The sequence below is a fragment of the Lathyrus oleraceus genome, chromosome 2 (genome assembly GCF_024323335.1).
Source record: "Lathyrus oleraceus cultivar Zhongwan6 chromosome 2, CAAS_Psat_ZW6_1.0, whole genome shotgun sequence".
Classification (NCBI taxonomy): Eukaryota; Viridiplantae; Streptophyta; class Magnoliopsida; order Fabales; family Fabaceae; genus Lathyrus; species Lathyrus oleraceus.
This window is the reverse complement of record NC_066580.1, coordinates 422,209,879-422,229,855: the sequence shown is the minus strand read 5'-3', so window position 1 is coordinate 422,229,855 and position 19,977 is coordinate 422,209,879. Positions and strand designations below refer to the sequence as shown.

General features: G+C 37.3%; 1 non-coding gene across 1 annotated transcript; it reads right to left on the bottom strand.

Moving 5' to 3' along the window:
* Positions 1 to 16,170: 16,170 nt before the first annotated feature.
* Positions 16,171 to 16,278, bottom strand: LOC127124541 (small nucleolar RNA R71). Its single transcript, XR_007804021.1, has one exon. It is a non-coding gene; the product is annotated as a small nucleolar RNA R71 (small nucleolar RNA).
* Between the last annotated feature and the right edge of the window lie 3,699 nt (positions 16,279 to 19,977).

Below are 19,977 nucleotides of genomic sequence, written 5' to 3'. Positions count from 1 at the left end.
AAAAATGTTTTTTATTTTTCATTCTTCACAACATCAAAATTAAGAATGGAGTTAAACACCCATTTCCAATCTCATAAATTTCTGTATCTTGTTTATCTGGTAAGGAAGGTTTTAAATGTAAGAAATGTTAATCTTTTATTTGATCTCGTGTTAATTATTGTGAATGACACATTCTCATATGTTTATGTAAATCCATGGACCATTATTTGATGGTCCGTCAAACGATCTCTTTCGGTAGTTACATACTTTAATCTATTGTAAAATGATCCCATACAATATTTCATTTGACGAGCTACCACTAAATTTTTTTGTTGATGGAATTGTGATTGAGATGTATAATCATTTGTGATACCTATATATTCTGGTAAGTTACACAAACTAAAATCAACAGTTCGTAAAATTTAAAAAATATATATCTACCATATTATTAATAATTTATAAATCATAGGGACTATGCACCTACCACACGACTTATAAGAAAAATTAAGAGAAAGAAGCAAGATATCTATTGTTAAATAGAAAAAAGAAATTGATACTTTACCTAAAAAACTCATTTAAAACTAAAAGTAATATTCATATAAACAAAGTAAAAAATCAATTTAATTATTATTATTTTTGCTTATTCGTGTGCAATGTCTATTTTTGCATAAAATAAATCTACACATAGATCTGGAAAAAAACTCCATATAGACTACACATTTTTCTTTAAATATAACATATGGATTGTGCACGTAGGTGAGATGTGGTTAACCGTTGAAATATTTTTGAAAGAATGACATGATAATTACGTGATGGATATTATGCGATGTAAAGGGAAATTGAGGTAGCATACGTTTCACGTAATAACCGTCTATTTCGCTACTAGGCTTTACTCATTGACCTTGCGATCAGCCTAGAAAAGTTGTTCTAAAGCCCTTGTCCTTACTTTGTAGAGCGAGGGTTTGTGACACATATTAGTTAATCATCCTTGATATCGACATATACGAGTGTCTTAGATGGGATATTGCTATTTCGGAGAATGGATCCATTAAGTGCTATTTATGGAAATTGTATAGTAATGTTGGAAGAAACTGACACATCTCTACTTGCTAGCCAATAGTGACATTTCTCCTGCTTTAAAGTGCTTGAATGCTTCTAGATCAATTTTGGGAAGATTTCAGCCGTTGATATTATGCAGTGGATCTCCTGCTTTAAAGTGCTTGAATGCTTCTAGATCAATTTTGAAAAGATTTCAGCCGTTGATATTATGCAGTGGATCGTACGGTTCCAGTTGTCTGAAAGTATATCATAAAAGGATTCTGAAGTGCTCTTTTGACTTTTTTTGTTGTGAGTTTGTTGTGAAGAGAGTGTTTTTCGTTTTTGATGTTGAGTTAACACCAATGATTTCTCCCGTCCTTGTTGGGTTTATATGTTGCATAAATATTTTCTCCGGAGTTTGAAGTTTGTGTCTTTGATTGTCCCTGCATTCTTTCGTTAGGGGTCCTGAAGTGTCTGAGTTTTACTCAAATTTTAACGTACCTGTAATGATTCTATCAACAATACATATCACCATCATTGATGATTATTTCAATTTCGACCAAGAAAATTGATATGTATGTTTCATGTTATTGGGTGGATCCAATATACTAGGGACTACTTATGTCTTTGCTCGTGAATGTGCCTTAACCAAGCTTCAACTAATGTGGGTTCTACGATCGAGTGAGAGATGTTTTCCTTGGGAGAAGATAAAAAGATATGTAGGTAGAAGGTAGTTGTGCTATCCCTTTCCGAAATGCTTGTTTTCCTTCATAGGGTATCGTTTGCCTTTTAATGAATTAGAGGTTAGCATCTTGAACCACCTACTGATCACCCCCTTCATAGTTGTATCATGTGAGCCAGGTGCTTATCAATGTTTTTCAACAATTGTATGAGTTAAAAGGAGGTAAGTCGTCAATGACAAAATTGAAGGTGAGAAAAACAAGAAAGGGGGGTTTGAATTGTTTTGAAAAATAAGCGCTTTTCAAAATGAAAATCACACAAGGATTTTATACTGGTTCGCTTATAACACAAAGCTACTCCAGTCCACCCGGCCAAGGTGATTTCGCCTTCAACAAGGACTTAATCCACTAATCTTGAAAGATTACAAACAACGTCTAAGATAAAAAATCTCTTAGCCCTCTCAAGTATACAGACTACACAGAGTCACTTGAGGAAATCAACAAACAATAAATGAAAGATTTATGTAATCTAGAGTGCTTCTAAGAAAGCAAATATTACAATAGTATGAACAAAGTGATTCACGTTATAAGCAAAAGCTTCGTGAAGATTTAGAGAGCAAGAAGGTTTTCTTGTGTTGATGTTTCAGTATGATTTTTCCTTGTACGTGTAGTGTTGCTGAATGTTGATTTGCAATCCTTTATATAGATCAGTGAGGTAGTAGTTGAAACTGGTGGATATTGAGATGAAGTTACGCCATCACATAAATAGCTTCTGCAGGATGACTTTTTCTTCTTGAAATGACTACTTACCACAAGTAGTATTTTCTTTATTGAAGTTGGAGATTAACGTCTCTTTCTCAATTAGGAAATCCATTTGCAAATCTTTTCTTGACTTAAACGTTACTCTTTCATGATTAGCAATTCCATGCTCAGAGTATTTGTGTATCTGGAGATCTTGGAAACTTTCTTCTGATGTTGATCTCTTGAGAGTTCAGATGGTTTCTTCAGATACCGCTGAGAACTTCTGGAGCTTTGTTCAGAGTCAGAACTTCTAGAGCTTACTTTTTGTTCAGATGCTTCTGATACTTTGCTGTTTTGCTCAGAGTTAGACTTTCTTGAACTTGTTTCCACTTCAGATGCTTCTGATCATTTGATATTTTGTATCTGATCTTGTTTTGTATCTGATGACATCATCAGATTTCTTCCTTCTTTCTTTAGAATCCTGCACACTTAGAAACTTTTCGTTAGGGTGCCATTTTTGGTTTCATCCTTTGTTATCATCAAAATCAAGGAATCTGTTGTAGAACAATTTTTGTTCTTACAAAAATTCTTTCATCTTTTTAAGATTTAAATGGATCTAGTCTATTTTCATTGTGGCAACTTGTTCGGTACTTTGAGGCTTATTCTAAAAGTATGAATGATTTTGATGGTCGTTTTTTCTTGGTTACTCCTTTGAACGAAGAAGTGCACATGACGATTTATTAATGTGTCCCGAATCTCATTCTACATGTTCAGATATCTTCAATAAGTATTAGACTCAGACCTATTAACTAACGAGAGTTGTTGATAACACGTAAAACCACCACCTTATTAGCTCAATTTGCACATGTTTTAATGTCGATTTTATATGTTTTTGTAGTGTTATGCCGGTATTGCATATTTATTTCAGGTATATGTCAAGTGGAGGCCTATGCGCGTTCAAACGGTGAAAAATGACAAAAACGGGAAGAAAATGCAAGTTTTTTGTTGTCATAACGGGCACCATGTTGTCATGACGTCCGTCAACTCCCAGGGGGAGTATGTTACAACCCAATTTTAGTATTTAATTATTATAATATTATTATTATATTTTATTTTATTTATTTGGAGTGTTAATTAATTATTTGGTTGTTAAGTAGTATAATAATTGATTATATTAATTAAATTGGTGTGTTAATTAATTATTTGGTTGATATGAAATATAATTGAATAATTGATTATATTAATTAACTTGGTGGGTTTATTGTGTTAGTTTAATTTAATTGAACTAATTAGAGATATTTAAATATTAGGTCTTATTGGGCCTATTAATTAAATTAGAAGTATCATGATTTAAGCCCAAATAGAATACTAGTATATAAAAGGGAGGAGAGTGAGAATTAGGATTCACTTGATCATTGGACAACAATAGAGAAAGAGAAGAGGAAAAGTAAGGAGAAGATGGGAAGAACAAGAGAGAAGCTAGGGTTTCCAGAAAATTGAAGAGGTAAGGGGGGAATCCTTATTGTTATGGGTTAGTATGATCGGATCAATGGGTAGATGTATGTTTAGGTTAAAATCCCTAATTTTGTATGGTTGTTTGGAATTGTTCGGTTTTAATGAGTATGCTTGATTGTGGTGATTTAATTGTGTTAAAACTGAAAATTAACGTTATATGATTAGAGTATTGTATGAGTTATAATTTTCTGAACGTGTAGCTTTTTACGGAATCGAAATCGGAGGTCCGAAAGTCCTCCAACGATGAAAAACGCATAAAATTCTGCATTCTGTTTTGTGTTAACGCAGGAATAGCAATTCTGTTTTGCGTTAACCGGTTAACCAAAAGCGTTAACCGGTTAACACTGTTGAAAACCTGTTAAATTTGTATTCTGTCTTGCGTTAACCGGTTAACCAAATGCTTAACCGGTTAACATTGTTGAAAATTGCCAGGAAGTGCATCATGTGTCACGTTAACCGATTAACCATATGCATTAACCGGTTAACACTGTTTGAAAAGTGAAAAATTGATATTTTAAATGCTGTATTCGTTTTGGGATGAAATCTATGTGTGTACATTTGATAATTAGCCTATATTTGTGAATGATATATTGTTATGAATGTGTATATGTACTATTGGTGGATAATTCATAGAGTTGAATTATGGTTATATGTAGAATGATTAAGATGGTAGAGATGATCTTAATTGCATATTATGTGAATGGTGTATTTGTTATGAATGTGTATATGTACCATTGGTGGATAATTCATAGAGTTGAATTATGGTGATATGTGGAATGTTAAGATGGTAGAGATGATCTTAATTGCATATGTATTGGTATTTGTACATTCATTCATGGCATGGTCGGCTTCATAGTAGAAGCGGTGAAACTGCGGGTTCACATGGTATTAGACGTTGATCCTTGAATGGAAATAGGCGTAGCAGACGTTGATCCTTAATTGGAAATAGACGTAGTGGCTTGGATTCTAGATATTGAATAGGAAAGCGGTGGAACGTTGGGTCCATATAGACGTTGATCCTTAATTGGAAATAGGCGTAGCAGACGTTGATCCTTAATTGGAAATAGGCGTGGTAGCTTTAATCTTGTCCGGATCAGAAGCGTGGCTTGGGTTCTAGATATTGAATCGGAAAGCGGTGAAACGTTGGGTTCACATTGAGGTACCGCATGCATAGAGTCACATGTCTTGCATTGAGTCACATTAGAGTTATGTGATAATTGAGTGTATGCATTATTGTGATTGTGATGTGTGTATGAGATATGGTAATTGAATTTGATGATGTTTGGATACATAACTTGACAACATATGTGATAATGTGATAATTGTAGTTATGTGTATATTTGAGAATATAATATTGGATTATAGTATTGTACTTCTTGAGTTTGATGGATGTTTGAAACATGTGAAATAGATGTTGATGAATATTGTTTACATGGTTATATGAAGTGTGATGAATTCCTTTAATTGTTGATTTCATCATTGTGCTTGATTATACTTCTTCATAATGATTTGAATTCTCACCCTTTCTGTTTGAATGTTACCTTTACATGGGTATCGCGCAGATACTCAGGAGTAATAGCGCTGAAGTAAGTGGACGGTAGCTCGCTCGAGATTAGCTGGAGAGTTCCCGTATTTTAGTTTAAAGATTAGGTAATGAGTCAATGCTCTGGTCATGTAATACTGGGTAGATTAGTAGTATTGAACTCGTATCCTATTTGGATAAGTATTATGTTATTGCTTGCGAACGTGCTTATTTGCAATTGCTGTTGAGAGGCCATAGTGCCAAATATTATGATTATGGTTTTAGTTTAATTTGAAGAGATTATTGAGAGATGATCATGGTATGTGTAACACCCTTCTAAAATACCCCAAATATTAAATAAAAACAACAAATATATATCAGAGTAATTATGCACCAAGGGTGTCACACAACTACTTCACACCATAATAACTGTCATGCTCTTTATTTAATCAAAATAACATTTTCTTGCATAATTCGCAGCGGATAGAAATCAACTAACCATTCAAAACATATAACATATTACAGGTAAAAAGGTTCAACAACCAACAATAAAACAATTAAAACATCCCGTCCCGATGTTACATCTATCAGAGCACGACCCTCTAAGTAGACTACACTAGACTCCAAGCACTAGCTTCTACTCAATCACCGCTCGTTACCTGAAAATTAGTTGTAAGGGTGAGTTCCTCAATCGATATAATAAGCATTATAAAATATCATGTCATGTTAAGTAATTTAACACATTCAGTAACGGCACATCAACTCAAACATCATACTCAATATCAACACAAACACCACTTCTCAAATTAAATTAAATATTCATACAACAACCAACAAAATGCAACTCTAATGAGACTCGACTCGTCATGCATGGGGTACCATTCGGAGTAAAACTCCCAACTTAAATCATTGCCATTTTATTGGGCATCAAGGCATAAGCCTTCAACTTTCAACTTAAAATTTGCCAATCCAGGCCAACGTGGTGTGAGCAAAGCTCCGACTTAATGCATATGAATGTACATGGCATACACGACTTTGAAATTCCGACAACATAATAATAATAGTAACACAACGATGTTTTCAACATAATCAACTTAAAATCAACTTTGGCTCACCAAGCCTGCAACTCAGTATTTTTAACAACTTTTCGTACACGGAACAACTTAACAACTTAGTCATATTTGTCTCGACACTTCATAACATAAACCCAACCAGATTTCTGATCAACTCACTATAATATTACTACATAACATAGCTCAATCCCTACTATGTCACACACCGGTATAGGCCAATCGCCAATTATGTTCACAACATTAAAATATCCATTTTTTCTAATTTCCAACAGTGTTAACCGGTTAACGCCCTGGGTTAACCGGTTAACGCAGGACAAAACACACTTTCTGGCAAAACGCAACAGTGTTAACCGGTTAACGCCCTGGGTTAACCGGTTAACGCAGGAAAAACAGCACCTTTTCACAAAATATAACAGTGTTAACCGGTTAACGCCCTGGGTTAACCGGTTAACGCGGACAAAACAGCAGTTCCTGCGCTAACACAAGGCAGAATGCAGAGTTCTCCGCATTTTCCGCCGTTGGAGGACTTCCGGACCTCCGATTCAATTTCCGTAAAAAGCTATACGTTCGGGGGAACACGACCCACACAATTACGGACTCAATTACAGCTTTAATACAACTTATTCATCACAATATTTCAGCATTCAACATCCCAATTAGGGTCACTTCAACGGTTTATCACTACCCATGACATGTTAATCTATAATACCCATTAAACGACGATAAACCCCCTTACCTGAGATAATCCGGCAATCTCTAAGCTTCAAGCTTTTCCGTTCTTCAACCTTTGCTCTCTAGCTCTTCCTCTTTGCCCTTTCTCCACTTTCCACTTTTCAGCCGCTTCTCTGTTTCACGTGAAAACTCTTTACCAAAAAATGAAAACCCTTTTCTCTTATTCCAACTTATATATTTTCCACTAATTATTATTCCAAATAATAATAATAATAATAATCCAATAATTCAATTTATTTAATTAAATTAATAAATATATTATTAACTTAATTTAAATAATTCTCTTATTTTATTCGGGGTGTTACAACTCTCCCCCACTAAAAGAGTTTTCGTCCTCGAAAACATACCTCAAGCAAATAACTCTGGATAAGACTCTTTCATCTGACTCTCCAGTTCCCAAGTCACATTGCCACCTGCTGGTCCTCCCCAAGCTACTTTCACTAAGGCAATCTCTTTACCCCGCAACTGCTTCAACTCTCGATCCTCAATCCTCATAGGCGATATTTCAACAGTCAGGTTATCTCTCACCTGTACATCATCTACTTGGATCACATGCGACGGATCATGAATGTACCTCCTCAACTGAGACACATGAAAAACCTCATGCAAATTCGCAAGTGACGGCGGTAAAGCGATACGATAGGCTACCTCTCCTATCCTCTCCAAAATCTGATAAGGACCAATAAATCGAGGTGTCAACTTCTTTGACTTCAAAGCTCGACCAACCCCAGTTATCGGAGTAACACGAAGAAACACGTGATCTCCCTCTCGGAACTCAAGTGACTTCCTCCTCTTATCATGATAACTCTTCTGACGACTCTGAGCAATTCTCATCTTCTCCTGAATCATCTTAATCTTTTCTGTAGTCTGTTGAACAATCTCCGGTCCAACCACAACACTCTCACCGGACTCATACCAACATAACGGTGTCCGACATCTCCTACCATACAAAGCTTCAAACGGCGCCATACCAATGCTCGAATGAAAACTATTGTTGTAGGTAAACTCAATCAAAGGTAAATAACAATCCCAAGCACCTCCCTTTTCCAAAACGCAAGCTCTCAAAAGATCCTCTAATGACTGAATCGTCCTCTCAGTCTGACCATCAGTCTGCGGGTGATATGCAGAGCTCAATCTCAGTTTAGTTCCCAAAGCCTTCTGCAAACCTTCCCAGAATTTCGATGTAAATCTAGGATCTCTGTCCGAAACAATACTCGATGGAATACCATGCAAACTTACAATTTTCTCAATATACAACTCAGCTAATTTCTCTAACGGATAGTCCATTCTGATCGGAATGAAATGAGCCGACTTTGTCAATCTGTCAACAATCACCCAAATAGCTTCAAAATTCTTACTTGTCCTCGGTAAACCAGAAACAAAATCCATACTGATACTATCCCACTTCCACTCTGGAATAGCCAACGGTTGCATTAGCCCAGACGGCTTCTGATGCTCAATCTTTGACTTCTGACAAGTCAAACAGGAATAAACAAAACTCGCAATTTCTCTTTTCATTCCCGGCCACCAAAATAACTTTTTCAAATCATGATACATCTTCGTAGCTCCAGGATGAATACTCAGGCCACTACGATGTCCTTCTTCAAGAATACTCTTCTTAAGTTCGATAACATCCGGAATACACACCCGATTACCAAATTTCAAAACATCATTCTCATCAACTCTGAATTCACCACCTTGACCTTGATTCACTAGAGTCAACTTATCAACCAAAAGCACATCGGATTTCTGACCCTCTCTGATCTCATCCAGAATACCACTTGTTAACTTCAACATTCCCAATTTAACACTATTGTGAGTACTCTCACACACCAAACTCAAGTCTCTAAACTGCTCAATTAAATCCAATTCCTTAACCATTAGCATAGACATATGTAATGATTTCCGACTCAATGCATCAGCCACTACGTTTGCTTTACCCGGATGGTAATTCAAACCAAAGTCATAATCCTTCAGAAACTCTAACCATCTTCTCTGTCTCATATTCAGCTCTTTCTGATCAAACAAATACTTTAAACTTTTATGGTCACTGAAAACCTCAAATCTTGACCCGTACAAGTAATGCCTCCATAACTTCAGAACAAACACCACAGCCGCCAACTCTAAATCGTGCGTCGGATAGTTCCTCTCATGAACTCTCAGCTGTCTTGAAGCATAGGCTATAACCTGCTTATTCTGCATCAACACGCCACCCAAACCCAACAATGAAGCATCACAGTAAACTTCAAAGGATTCCGACGAACTCGGTAATATCAGAATAGGAGCAGTAGTTAACCTTCTCTTTAACTCTTGGAAACCTTCTTCACATTTTGAGTCCCAAACAAACGCTTGCCCCTTCCTAGTCAACATCGTCAATGGTAACGCCAACTTAGAAAATCCCTCAATGAACTTCCTATAATAACCAGCCAAACCAAGGAAACTTCGAATCTCAGCAACAGACTTCAGAGCTTCCCACTTAGATACCGCTTCTATCTTAGAAGGATCAACAACAACGCCACCTCTTGAAATCACATGACCAAGAAAACTCACCTCTCCTAACCAAAATTCACACTTGGACAATTTAGCAAATAACTTCTTTTCTTGTAGAACTCCCAAAACCACTCTCAAATGTTCAGCATGCTCTTCTTCAGATTTCGAATACACCAAAATATCATCAATAAACACCACAACAAACTTGTCTAGGTACGGATGGAAAATCCTATTCATATACTCCATAAATACTCCAGGCGCATTAGTCACACCAAAAGGCATTACAGAATACTCATAATGTCCATACCTTGTTCTGAAAGCAGTCTTCTGAATATCCTCGGTTTTCACACGGATCTGATGATACCCAGATCTCAAATCTATTTTGCTGAACACACTTGCACCAACCAACTGATCCATCAAATCATCAATCCTCGGCAAAGGATACCGATTCTTGATCGTCACTTTATTCAGTTGCCTGTAGTCCACACACAACCTCATCGTACCTTCTTTCTTTTTAACCAATAGCACTGGTGCACCCCACGGTGACACACTCGGACGAATAAATTTTTTCTCCAACAGATCTTCCAACTGACTCTTCAATTCAGTTAACTCAACAGCAGACATACGGTACGGAGCCATCGATATCGGCCTAGTACCAGGCACCAAATCAATTGAGAACTCCACTTCGCGCTCTGGCGGTAATTCATTCACCTCTTCCGGAAACACATCAGGAAAATCACACACCACGGCTAGATCGCCAATCACCAGTTTATCTTTAGCCTCCAAAGTTGCTAACAGCATAAACAACTCTGCCCCATCAGCTACTTCCTCATTCACTTGCCTTGCTGATAGAAACAAACTCTTTCCCTCCTCAATCTCAGGAAAGACCACCGTCTTATCAAAACAGTTGATAGAAACTCGGTTAAACACCAACCAGTTCATACCCAGAATAACATCAATCTGCACTAGTGGAAGACACACTAGGTCCATCCCAAAGTCTCTACCAAAAATACTCAAAGGACAATTTAAACAAATCGAAGTAGTAGTCACTGAACCCTTCGCAGGAGTATCAATTACCATACTACCAAACATCTCAGATATCTCTAACTTAAGTTTCACAGCACAATCCAAAGATATAAAGGAATGAGTCGCACCTGTGTCAATAATAGCTACAAGAGGAAAGCCATTAATATAACACGTACCTCGGATAAGTCTGTCCTCACTAGAGGTTTGAGTTCCGGTCAATGCGAACACCTTCCCAGTTTGAGATTTCTTTGGCTTCTGACACTGACTTCCAATATGCCCTTCTTCGCCACAATTAAAACAAATCATTTCCTTGTGCTTGCAATCAGCTATTGCATGACCAGTCTTACCACAACGAAAACATCTCTTTACTTCAGCAGTGCATACATTACTCTTATGACCAGCCTGACCACATTTGAAGCAAACTATACCAGCAGGAGCACCTCCCCTACTAGTCCTCTGAGCCGGAGCAGCTCCTTGTTTCCCTTTTCCCACTGGGGCATCATACGGCTTGCCACGATTTTGATGTTGCTTGCCCCTGCGGTCACTGACAATCTTGTAATGAGCATTATTGTCTTCTTCAAATATCCTGCAGCTATCAACCAATTCAGTAAAAATGCGTATCTTCTGATACCCAACAGCCTTCTTAATTGCAGAGCGCAGTCCATTTTCAAACTTGATGCACTTTGAAAATTCAGCACCAATACCAGTGTAATGAGGATAAAATTTGGACAGCTCCACAAATTTCGCAGCATAATCAGTGACAAACATGTTTCCTTGCTTCAGCTCAAGGAACTCAATTTCCTTCTTACCACGGACATCTTCCGGATAATACTTTCTCATGAATTCCCTGCGGAATACATCCCAAGTAATGACTTCACCTGCCACGGTCAACCTCTCGTGAGTCTCTAGCCACCAGTCATCAGCTTCGACTGCTAGCATGTGAGTACCATACCGAACCTTCTGAGCTGGAGTGCAATCCATAACACGGAAGATTCTCTCAATCTCTTTCAACCATCCCAAGGCTGCATCTGGATCATGCTTCCCTTTAAACACCGGCGGATTCTCTCTCTGAAAAGTCGCCAAGCTACGTGATCCAGCATCACCACCAGCATTTGGCAAGTTCTGCACAGCTTGTGCCATCGCTTGCATTGCGGCAGCCATTGCAGCGTCATTCCTTCCAGCCATTTCAACTTATCACCACAACACAACTTAAAAGTTAGATTAGTAACAATACACAATTGTTAGACAGTAACGACACGACAACTGGCCGGACAGACCGACCTGCTCTGATACCACTAATGTAACACCCTTCTAAAATACCCCAAATATTAAATAAAAACAACAAATATATATCAGAGTAATTATGCACCAAGGGTGTCACACAACCACTTCACACCATAATAACTGTCATGCTCTTTATTTAATCAAAATAACATTTTCTTGCATAATTCGCAGCGGATAGAAATCAACTAACCATTCAAAACATATAACATATTACAGGTAAAAAGGTTCAACAACCAACAATAAAACAATTAAAACATCCCGTCCCGATGTTACATCTATCAGAGCACGACCCTCTAAGTAGACTACACTAGACTCCAAGCACTAGCTTCTACTCAATCACCGCTCGTTACCTGAAAATTAGTTGTAAGGGTGAGTTCCTCAATCGATATAATAAGCATTATAAAATATCATGTCATGTTAAGTAATTTAACACATTCAGTAACGGCACATCAACTCAAACATCATACTCAATATCAACACAAATACCACTTCTCAAATTAAATTAAATATTCATACAACAACCAACAAAATGCAACTCTAATGAGACTCGACTCGTCATGCATGGGGTACCATTCGGAGTAAAACTCCCAACTTAAATCATTGCCATTTTATTGGGCATCAAGGCATAAGCCTTCAACTTTCAACTTAAAATTTGCCAATCCAGGCCAACGTGGTGTGAGCAAAGCTCCGACTTAATGCATATGAATGTACATGGCATACACGACTTTGAAATTCCGACAACATAATAATAATAGTAACACAACGATGTTTTCAACATAATCAACTTAAAAATCAACTTTGGCTCACCAAGCCTGCAACTCAGTATTTTTAACAACTTTTCGTACACGGAACAACTTAACAACTTAGTCATATTTGTCTCGACACTTCATAACATAAACCCAACCAGATTTCTGATCAACTCACTATAATATTACTACATAACATAGCTCAATCCCTACTATGTCACACACCGGTATAGGCCAATCGCCAATTATGTTCACAACATTAAAATATCCATTTTTTCTAATTTCCAACAGTGTTAACCGGTTAACGCCCTGGGTTAACCGGTTAACGCAGGACAAAACACACTTTCTGGCAAAACGCAACAGTGTTAACCGGTTAACGCCCTGGGTTAACTGGTTAACGCAGGAAAAACAACACCTTTTCACAAAATATAACAGTGTTAACCGGTTAACGCCCTGGGTTAACCGGTTAACGCGGACAAAACAGCAGTTCCTGCGCTAACACAAGGCAGAATGCAGAGTTCTCCGCATTTTCCGCCGTTGGAGGACTTCCGGACCTCCGATTCAATTTCCGTAAAAAGCTATACGTTCGGGGGAACACGACCCACACAATTACGGACTCAATTACAGCTTTAATACAACTTATTCATCACAATATTTCAGCATTCAACATCCCAATTAGGGTCACTTCAACGGTTTATCACTACCCATGACATGTTAATCTATAATACTCATTAAACGACGATAAACCCCCTTACCTGAGATAATCCGGCAATCTCTAAGCTTCAAGCTTTTCCGTTCTTCAACCTTTGCTCTCTAGCTCTTCCTCTTTGCCCTTTCTCCACTTTCCACTTTTCAGCCGCTTCTCTGTTTCACGTGAAAACTCTTTACCAAAAAAATGAAAACCCTTTTCTCTTATTCCAACTTATATATTTTCCACTAATTATTATTCCAAATAATAATAATAATAATAATAATCCAATAATTCAATTTATTTAATTAAATTAATAAATATATTATTAACTTAATTTAAATAATTCTCTTATTTTATTCGGGGTGTTACAGTATGGGACATGGATCATTTGATGAAATGCATGAGTATTCATTATTTTCCGCTGCGAACGCATATTCTTGAATATTCATGATAAGTGAAATGGGTTATTTGAAATGACCAGGTGTATTGTATATTGATGATGAATGAGGTTTGGTTTTTGAAAGCTTTTAGTTTTTGAAAACGTCGATGTGACGCCCTTTTGTTATATGCGTGCTTATTTACTCTGATTATATGTTAAGTATTTTGGGGTAGAAAAAGGGGTGTTACAGAGTAACCCGTAGGCAAAAAGTCAACAAAAAAAGGAAGAAAAGTTTGAGCAAGTGACGGTTGACCCGTCAGCAAGCATACGTCCGTCACGGTCATGACAGACGAAAACGTCAGCAACGTGACGCCCGTCATGACGCTGATCCCGGATTTTTTTGCCCACGCTTCAGGATTCAATTTTTCCATGCCTGTCACTTTCTCCACTACTCATGCACAATTTTAGATAGTTCTGAGTGAAAATTTATCTATAAATAGGACCTTTATGCATTTCTCTAGGCATCTAAGCTTTGTAATAGCCAAAAATTTATTTTGTAAAAACACTTGCATCTTACATTGAGGTGTATTTGTAATATTAGTTTCAAGAGCTTGAAGATTTAATTTTTTGTAGCTGCCATTTCCATTTTCATTGTTGTTGCACTTTTATTTCAAGTTATCTTTGTTGTTGTTTCGTATTTGCACCAGGACTAAAACCTCTATTTGGAGCAGTTTATTAATAGTATTATATTCAAGTTAATTGCTTTCTAGTTCTATTTTCTCTTACTTTTCCTTTACTAGTACTTTATGCACACTTTATTCAATGTCTATTACTCTTAATATGAACATGAGAAATACATGCTTTAATTTTACCATTTTTAACATGTCAGCGTAAATCGGCTGAGTATGGAATGTGAGGATCGTTGCACCGACAATACTCCAATAAATCATATGAGTAATAATTAAAACAAGGATTATTTTTAAGTCTGAAAATTCTATTTTTAACACTGAAAATTTACTGCGAAAGTAGAAATAGGACGATACCAGTTTCAACTCGAAAGAATGAAACCTCTATCTGATGGTAGAAAATTTAGAAATTAATTTTAAAATAGAGCGAAAGCGCTTTTCTAATTAGTTTAGGAAAATCTAATTTCCAAAAAGGCGATTTTAGGATTATAAACGGACACACAAAAGTGGTCGCTTATACACTTAAAATATGAAATTGATCACGTGAAAACACATGTTACCTTTAAATTACTTTTCTACTAAAAGTAACTTTTAAAAGTAAAAATTGATTATTTTCCACAATAGATTTTGCACTATAACATTGTACACGCCAAATCTGGCAATTAGATTACAAAGTCAAAATCCGGTACCGATTACGCGAAAACGGACGATACCTTCAACTTAATCCATTTTCTACGAGTAAAAATTTCCTTGCTATAATTATGAAATAGGATTTTGTGAGTACCAACGATCGACGAGAATCTCATTCCGATCTCTCATTATAATTAATTTTCAAAATCAGCTTAATTTCCAATTACGTGAACAAACTCATTCACATTATTTGCCTTAGATAAACAACATAGTAGTAGTGAACAATACTTGTCATTTGGTATATGTGTTCAATATCTTTTATCCTTAAAAATCGATAAATCCGTGCACTTGCGGACCTGTCAAGTATTTGACGTCGTTGCTGGGGACCAGTAACATCAATATCTTACTCCATTATTACACCGTCTAGACTAAGGTATATTCTTTCTTTCAATTTTTATTTTCTCGTGTCGATTGTATGCAAAAGACCTTAAAATATGAGGAAATAGTCTAACCGTTAGATGAACCAGAGCCTTGGTTGCATATCAGGCGCCGATTAAAACAACTTCATGCTCAAATGGTTAAGAACAATTATAAACGTTCTCTTAAGGACTTTGCCTTCCTTTCTCAGGACGAGCCGCATTTGAGTATTGTTAATCCGACGATCTAGGCTAACAATTTCAAACTAAAACCTTATCTACTGCAAATCGTGCAACAGAACTAGTTCTCCGGTATTCGAATAGAGGACCCAAATTTACACCTCTAAGTGTCTGTTCGATTCGTTGACACACTGAAAAGTAATGGCGTCGACCTTGAGACCATTCGATTACGATTATTTCCTTTATCTTTGAGAGACAGAGCCAGAGCTTGACTACAGTTTCTCCCGTCAAATTCCATAACGACATGGAATGAGTTGAAGAAAGAATCCCACACTTGATACTTTCCACCAAGAAAAACATCGCAACTGAGGAACCAAATCACTTACTTCAAGCATAATGATGGAGAATTGCTTTTTGATGCATGAGAGCGATATAAGGAAATGATGAGAGCTTGCCAACACCACATGCTAGAAAAGTGGTTTATTATTCACACATTCTATAATGGTGTTCTCTATAATACGAGAATGACTATTGATGTTGTAACACCCCATTTTTTAAATTAAATTATTTCAATTGAGTTTAAATGCCTAATATTATTTTATTTGAGTGTTAGAGTGATTTATTTGATATTTTTTTGTGAATTATTGAATTTTGTTTTTGTAGAATTATTAGAATTTTTATAATTAAAATTAATAGATAAATATATAAATTTGAGACTTTAGGAGAAAAATATAATTTTAATATTATTAGTATGGTGGGGAGAGAATTACCATGAGTTGAGGAGGAAAGAATGAAAATATTTTTTTTTTGTTTTAAATAGAAAAATAGGGAGAGAAAGTGTTGGTACGTGAAAAGTTATCATCAGAGTTGGAAAACCTTAGCAAAACAAGAGTAGAACCTCCATAGTTGTAGATTTGAGGTTTTTTCTGCAAATTTGAGGTAATAGAGGGAGGGGATTATCCATCTATGAGTGTATTATGCATAACGAATAAATAGGGATTCTAACTCCCTTCCTTGTTATTTATCCTTTCCTCCATTTATGGGGTTTTGGACCTTGGGATGGTTGTGCATACCTCTCTAGATCATTATGTTATGATACTGTTTTTATAATGTTAATTATTGAATTTCGTGTGAATTGATATGTGAAATTATGAGATGTGTTGTTCATGTTTATGTATTTTTGACATGATGAACATAATGATGATTTTTTGATAAATCGATGTTATGATTAATCTGTATTTTCCGCATTCCATATTCGAGGTATATGTTCTCCAGCTAGTGTTTCTAAAGTGTATGCTCCCTTTCCTATGTTGACTTTAACCCTACATGGCCTTTCCCAATTAGTTGCTAGCTTGTTGTCCCTAGCATTTTCCTCCTGATGTCAGCATGCCACAACTATAGGTATTTAGTTTGAAATCTCAGGGCCTGACCTGCTTGTTATATTTGGCCTCTATTGCTTGTTTGACGATCACGCTTATGAGGGTTGTGGAACTTAGTTTTTATTCCAAAAGACCAACCTCTTATATGATTGCTTTGGAGTTGTCTTCTTATTATTAGGGGTGTTTCGTCCTCTAACTCAACTCTTCAATTTCAATGGGGATGACAAATTTTGTCTCATAAGTCAATGTGAAGGTGGTCTTGCCCGTGGTCCAGAGTGTCGCATCCGCGAAAAAACAACCGGCGGGACTCAAATAAAAACACAACACAGAGCCGCCACTGCGCGTTATTTATCCCAGGATAGGGAAAGGAAACGCTCAGAGAAACCTGGAAAGGAAATGGTCTTGCGACCAAAGAGAAAGGGTAAGGGAGTCGGTTACGCAAGGGGAAGGTATTAGCACCCCTCACGTCCGTCGTACTCGACGGGATCCACGTTCTAAAATAAAGAATAGGTTGCTAAACATCATACACACACACAGGGAACGCAGGTGGGGTTAGGAGAAGGGAGCTCGATAGGACATCGCATCCTATGCCTACATATCTCGTCTGGAACGAGAATCAAAGCCACTGTAGTTCGGCTTACGCACGCCAAACAACACAAAACGCACAAACAGATGGCAAACATGGAGCCCGACAACCACTCGATGGAATTACGTCAGCATCCGAACCAAAACACACCCAAACGGCAAACGTGGAGCCCGACAGCCAATCATTGGACTTACGTCGGCATCCGAACCAAAACACGCACAAAACGGCAGACGTGGAGCCCGACCGCCAATCACTGGGCTTACGTCGGCATCCGAACCAAAACACGCACAAAACGGCAAACGTGGAGCCCGACCGCCAATCACTGGACTTACGTCGGCATCCGAACCAAACACACAATCAGATAACAAGTAAACACACACAAAAAAGAAAAAGGTTGCCCGGAGTGGTCTCGCACGACCACCTGCCTACATACCTCGTCTGGAACAAGGATCAGGGCGATGTAGTTCCCCCTCAAGGGAGAGAAAAACTAGCCAGAAACCGAGGGAAGACACACTACCAGGGAGCTGGACTCGAGCCTAGTGTTGTCATGCATCATTGCCCTAAGTTGAGGTTTCTACCTACTTGCACAACTGCAAGCTACTCCTATCCAGGAAAGAAAGCAAGCATACAAGCGCACAAGCATACATCAAATGAGAACAAGCATCTCAAACAGATATCCACATAGCACACACTATAACCAAACAAATGGGCTCAATCAATAGGTGTAACTGCCGAAGCAATTCATCTGTACATGGGTGTTAGTCGCTCTTAACCTTGCCATTACGAGGCTAAGGTGAAGCAGATGAAAGGGTGAAGTGAGGATGAGACCTCACAGCTCTTATCCCTGACCAGGGAGAGCTTTTAGACAAAGGAGCGTGGGTCCAGAATGGAGGGACCCTTCTACGCTCAAAGACTCTGACTCGATTGTGCAACAGCACAGATCTTGGGTTTGTGCCCCAATGTATCAACACACAGTCGTGTGAGCAGAGGGACGACACACAGAATAGTGGGGGATAGATTGCATATCCCTAGCTTCCACCAATTGCCTCATAGAGGTCTTTCACCTGCTTGGCACAAAAAGTAAACAACCACAAACATCGCCTCTTAAGGAGGACTTCAGACAGTTTGCCCGGCCAAATAACAGACCGGGCCTCTAGACTACATGAAGAATAGAAGTCCTACCTCAAGTGGTTTAAAAACCAAGCAGCAACAAGCAAGTTCTTAAAGAACTGTAAGCGACTAAATGTACCTGAAATCAATCAAGTATCATCAGTACTCAGCCAGACAACAATAAACAGCAAATGTTAATCAGTCAGACTATACAGATTACACACAACAAGGCAAGCTATAAGCTCAAGCTCAAGCTTCACAACCTTCAAAACAAATTTATGTTAGTTCTCAACATCAAACAATATCAATTTAATCCACTTGGTTCAATCTCCTTAAGCATTGTGCTTTTCATCCTGAAAAATCAATCCAAATGTGAGAAACTGGACCACTAGGCCAAGCCTAGGGTCCAAAAGGGAGAAAAAATTCTAAACAGCAAGGTATTCTCAACCAAAACCAAATTAATGCAAATAGAAAGCAAATGCAATTGATCCCATACTCATATCACTCATCATATTCATTTCATGACCAAAACAAATCAAACTAGGTCAAACATAACACCAAACATCCAAACAGAATGACTTCAACCAAATCCATATCAAAACAATTCCAAAAATCCTCAAATAATTTACACCTAAATAGGACATATTCAAGGTACAGCATGTCAATTTTCAGCTTAATTGGACAAAAGGAACTATGTCAATGAAAATCAAGAAAAACAGACACAAATATTCAAGCCAAACCATATCATCAACACATGCATTCACTTAAAAAATTCATAAATCAATGAAAACAGTTAATAAATGAATGGGACCAAAACAGGGATGTCCTACAATGTGTCTACAACCAGCATACCAAATTTCATCATCATCCAATACCATATGAGGATTTCACAAAGATAATGCCAACATGTATCACATGGACTTGCACATTTGACCAACAGAGATGCAAAATACCAATCAAATTGAAAATGCCACATAAAAATCCAGAAAAATTCACATAGCATCTTAACATATCAATGAACATCCATGCAAAATTTCAAGCCATTTCAACAAGCCTAGGTCATGAAAATAAATCCAGAAAGTTGACCTAGCTAG